The sequence below is a fragment of the Cebus imitator genome, unplaced genomic scaffold (genome assembly GCF_001604975.1).
Source record: "Cebus imitator isolate Cc_AM_T3 unplaced genomic scaffold, Cebus_imitator-1.0 Scaffold364, whole genome shotgun sequence".
NCBI lineage: Eukaryota > Metazoa > Chordata > Mammalia > Primates > Cebidae > Cebus > Cebus imitator.
In genome coordinates, this window is record NW_016107679.1 from 638,518 (window position 1) to 644,486 (window position 5,969).

The following is a 5,969-nucleotide window of genomic DNA, read 5'->3' on the forward strand; positions in this document are numbered from 1 at the left end:
GCAACCTCTGCCTCCCAGGTTCAAGCTATTCTTGTGCCTCAGCCCTCCAAGTAACTAAGATTACGGAAGTGCGCCCCCATGCCCAGCTCATTTTTGTATTTTTAGTAGACATGGGGTTTCACCATGTTGGTCAGACCGGTCTCAAACTCCTGACCTCAAGTGATCTGCCCACCTTGGCTTCCCAAAGTTCAGGGATTACAGGCATGAGCCACTATGTCCATCCTCTAGGACTTCTCTGGGCTATTCTAGGTCTTTGGCTATTCTGAGTCTTTGTGATTCAATATATATTTTAGGATTTTTTTTTTCTATTTCTATGAAGAATGTCATTGTTATTTTGATAGGGATTGCACTGAATCTGCAGATTGCTTTGGGTAGCATGGACATTTTAACAATATTGATTCTTTCAATCCATAAACATGGAATACCTTTTTTTGTGTGTGTGTTCTCTTTGATTTCTTTCTTGAGTGTTTTAGTTTTCATTGTAGAGCTCTTTCACTTCTTTAGTTAATTCCTAGGTATTTTATTTGCAGCTATTGTAAATGGGATTATTTTCTTGATTTCTCAGATTGTTCCCTGTTGACATACATAAATGATTTTTTTGTTTTTGTTTTTTGAGATGGAGTCTTGCTCTGTCACCAGGCTGGAGTGCAGTGGCATGATCTCAGCTCACTGCAACCTCCGACTCCCTGGTTCAAGCTATTCTCCTGCCTCAGCCTCCCAAGTATCTGGGATTACAGGTGCACGCCACCACGCCCAGCTAATTTTGTATTTTTAGTAGAGACAGGGTTTCACCATGTTGGCCAGGATGGTCTTGATCTCCTGACCTCATGATCCTCCCACCTCAGCTTCCCAAAGAGCTGGGATTACAGGCGTGAGCCACCCACACCCAGCCGTATTAATTTTTAAATGTTGATTTTGTACCCTGTAACTTTACTGAATTTATCACTTTGAATAGTTTTTTGGTGGAGTCTTTAGGTCTTTCCAACTATAACATCATATCATCAGCAAATAAGAATAATTTTGACTTCTTTCTTCCTAATTTGGATGCTCTTTCTTTCTCTTGTCTGATTGCTTTAGCTAGGACTTCTACCACGTCACCACTGAAGGAGAATCTACCTCATCTAAGAACAATTGGATTAAGTGGGGGGAAAAAGTGGCCTTGAAGAAAATTCATGAAATATTAAGATATTGCCACTTTGTTTTGATACTGAAATCCAGGGCTGTTACTTTATATATTTGTTGAGACCCTTCAGTGTTGTCTAGCAGCTTGGGCTGACTAAACACAAATGAGGAGAGGAGCTTTCAGGAAAGGGAGACCCTTGTGACCTTTGTAGTTAGATAGGATGAGGCTTCCCTGCTGCTGAAGGAAACCTGAACTCAGGAAAATGAGCCTCACCCATAAGCATGGGCACAGGAGTCCTATACTGCAGTGCGCCCTTCCTTTATGCCCTGACACACCTGTGGGCCTAGAATGGGTAATGGCATGGCATTACTTTGATCCCCTAAGCTTCCTGCAGTTAGGGACTACAGTGACAGGAGCTCATAACTGGTCTCCTCTCACTGCAATTAGCATTTTCCACTTGCCCAGATTCACTGTACAAATAATAGTACTTTTATTTGTGTGGTGAGCAAAGTTAGAGAGCACTGTTTTAACAAACCTGGGGATCCCCCTCCTGTGCAGCCCTCAGTGGTGGTGACTGATGCTTCAGACAAGGCTGAAGTCTCTATCCATTTCCCTGCAAGATTCTGATATAGTTTCTCTGGTTGTTCCTTATAGTAAAGAGCAGGCATACTTTAAGGAGGGAAAAAGAGCTAGCCAAAAGATTTTCTACCCAGCTTAAAGTCAGTGAAAATTTAGACTGATTATACAAATCAATGAAGCCTTCAAGTTATCTCTGGTGCAGACAAGTCCTCTGAAGTTACAAATGTTAAGTTTAGCATTTAGTAAATACGTGGACAGGTTTACTTGTCACTTGCGAATATTGCAGACCTTCTCCAAAAAAGAACAGAAAGAAGTCTCTAAACTTTCTTTTCATGGTTGAACAGTCACTTGAAGATGCATCAAAATCCTACAATCTCAAGTAACCACTGCCAAAAACATCTTTAAAGTGTCTCAAAGAACTAGTCATAGATTGTTTGAATGAAAACACTCATTTTTAGGACAACCTAAAAGTGCTATCGCAAGAAGCAGTGAAATGGAAGAAAAAGTGTGAGAAATGGAGAAAAAAAATGCTTGACAACTGAAAATTTATGCTGAAAACATAAAGAGGTTGTAAATGATAAACAGTGACCTTTAAAATCTCTCAAACCATATGGAAGGTGATACACTGCCTGTCTTTAGGGAAAATTACATGGGTGATGGCAACTTGAAATTTGACAAAGGCAAATCAGAAAATTGAGAACTTCTAGGCTATAGATCAAAAAACAATTTGAAGAAATACATTGATGCTGTTAAATGTTTCCTTAAAAAGGCTTGAAGGAGAAAAACAAAAACAATTTAAAAGAAAATCACATGAATCACTTACAGTTCAAAGAAGTGGTCTCCCACCTGAATAAGCATCTCTGTAGTCTAAAAATGTAGTTTGTACGAAAACATCCGCTGTGTAACATCTGAAGCATGACGCCTATGGGAAGACGGCCTCGAGAGTCTTAGAAGCACTTTAAGGGACCAGGTTTGGTGGCTCACGCCTGTAATCCCACCACTCTGGGAGGCCGAGGCAGGCAGATCACCTGAGGTTGGGAGTTTGAGACTAGCCTGACCAACATGGAGAAACCCCACCTCTACTAAAATACAAAATTAACTGGGCGTGGTGGCGCATGCCTGTAAGCCCAGCTACTCAGGAGGAGGCTGAGGCAGGAGAATTGCTTGCACCTGGGAGGTGGAGGTTGCAGGGAGCCAAGATTGTGCCATTGCACAATAGTACTTTCATTTGTGTGGTGAGCAAAGTTAGAAAGCACTGTTTTAACAAGCCTGGGGATCCCCCTCCTGCGCAGCCCTCAGTGGTGGTGACTGATGCTTCAGACAAGGCTGAAGTCTCTATCCATTTCCCTGCAAGATTCTGATATAGTTTCTCTGGTTGTTTTTATAGTAAAGAGCAGGCATACTTTAAGGAGGGAAAAAAAGCCATTGCACTCCAGCCTGGGCAACAAGAGCAAAACTCTTGTCTCAAAAAAGCACTTTCTACTATCAAAACTTAATCATTTCCCATATAAAAAATGCTCAAGAAAGTTAGATGGCAGCTTGGCACACTAAGCTAAGAAAAGAAAATTATCGCAACAGACAAAATTGGCTAAAGCAGTTTACATTTCAGGTTTTCCCAACTGGTTCCTGTGTTCCAGGTGGCGGGGATTCCATGCCTCATCAGGTCTGTGAGGAAGGGAGGTTAAACTCTAAGGGCTTAGGCATTTGGGTCATTAGGTTTGATTCAGGTTTACAGCAACCATAAATATATACTGGAGGACATCCGACTGTGTTTTCTTTACTTAATAATTTAATTTCTTTTTATTGTTTTTTCTTAGTTGATGCTACATTTGCTGAAATTCAAGCTTGAAAGAATTACAGTTCCTAAGATGGTGTTTTAAAAATCTAGATCATTTTAATAAAATTATTGACTATTAGACCATTTCATTTGACTCTCAGAATTAGATCCATTTAAGTACCATATTTAGGTTGAACTAAGTGGTTCACTGTTATGTAAACCATATGAATTTTGTATGATTATGGCGAGACACAAATCAATAAAGGTCATTTATATATGCTATGAACTGTTATAAGAAATGTGAATAACAATATTTACCGCAATAAATTTAGGTTTAATAAATTTGAGATAAATATTGTTTACCTCAACCAAACCCAACAAACAAAACAACAAAACAACAAAACAAAAATATCCCTAACTACATCTATTAGTATTTTTATTAGTTTAACACTAGGGGAGGTAACACTGTTTATGACATTCTTTGCTGTTTAAATGTTTCTAAATTTTATGCAGTGCAGTCAAAACCTTTCCCTTAAAAAATATTTTTCTTTATGCTTCTCAATCTCAACAGTCTGTCTCATCTCTAGTATTACTAGATACCTGATTATGCCAAATATCAGGTCTTTACACCACTTGCCTGGCCCACCTAATATCCTGACTGGTCTTTCTGTCTTTAGTTAGGTGAATGATGGCAGCTACAATTTAAGTATTTACTATGTGGTAGGCATTGGGCCAAGTACTTTACATAAATTATCTCATCTAATCCTCACAGCAATCCTGCAAGGTGATTTGATTGTCCTCATCTTATGTTTCACTGTTACCTTTGCTTCAAAAGCTTCAGTAGCTCCCCCATATACTTTCAGAATATTTTTCAGTCCTCTATCAGCTAGCCCAACCTATTTTTCTAATCATTCCCTATGGGTCCTCTTAACCTTTAGCATTATATTCAAATTCAACTGCTGTGTTCCCTAAATGCTCCTTGTGCTTTTCTGAGACTGAGTTTTTGCAGGCCCAGTTCTACACGTACTTGCAGTCATAGCACAAATGCCACCTCTTACATGAAACCTCTGGAACCTCCCTGCTAAACTCTCATAGTTCTTTATTCCTCTTATTGTTATATCCTTTTACTATTTTTTGTATTGAGGACAGGATGGGCTCTTACTCATCTATAACGTTTCTGCAACATCTTCTACATTAATTGTATGGTTCTCAATAAATGTGTAGAATAAATTTACAACTCTGGTAGATGCCTTGAATTCGTCTGATAACTAAAGAATGTTTTACATACATCATTCTTAAAGTAATTAAGATGATTACATACACCATTTGATACTCTAGTACTGCTTAATACATTACTTTTTAACTATATGTTTCTCACATTTTCTCTTCAAGGTATAAGAACCTTCTAAACTATGCCATTCCCTTCAACTTTTCTAAGCATCAAGCACCATACTGTGCATAGTAAATGCTTGTTGAATAAATGTGTAAGAATAACTGGGGCAGATGACAGCATTATAGTACCAAGCCTTCATGCTCAGGTGACTGCAAAACTACTTCTGGAATGACTTCAGATAAACTGTTTATCATTTCTAAGTTTTAGTAATTTTGCCTAAAATCCCTATGAAATTTCTTACATCACTTTCAGAATATGCCAATTTCTCAAGCTTTCAATGTTAAAAAAATTTTAAATTTAAGTTGATCTACTGGATCAAGCAAACATTTTTATTGATTTTAGTGTACATATTATACCTATCACTACTTTAACAATAATTTCAATTAATTAAATACACCAATAAAATAATACACCAATAAAATTGGAGACTTGGGATGTGAGCAAAACTTTAAACAGCTACTTATTATACATGTACATGTGTGTGTATATATATATATATATACACACACACACACACACATATGTAACTAATCACAAAGGAAAAACTTTTTGTAGGGGCAGGAAAAACAATAGGAAATTAGAGGAAAGGGAAGCACTAACACCAGAAGGAGACAGGCTATTTCAGCATGTTTTAACTTAATACTTTAGGTGATACAGAACGCAGATATCCAAATGGCCTAATCCTATACTAAGTATAAAAACACAACCCCTCCAGTACCATGAATCTTTTCAGGTGGCACTCTGGTGACGTTTCTTCCTTTTCATGTATGCCTTTATAGATGTCCTTTAAAGAACCCTTAGTAACACTAAACACAATGAATTCAGGGATTTAACTTTGTATTCTAGCCAAGATCTAAGAAATCCACATGACCTCCAAAACTGGAGACCAAGGAATTTGGGTTTTTGAAGATATAAATCCATTAACTTAATCAAATTTCTAGTTTAAAAAATGGAGTATTCATTTAAAAAAATAAACTAGACCTTAAATCAGAGGTTATCTAGATTTGTTACTCGCTCAACAAATATACATTGAATACAATGTGCCAGGTACTGCGGCGATAATGATGATTGATAAGGTTCCTGAAATTAAATAATTT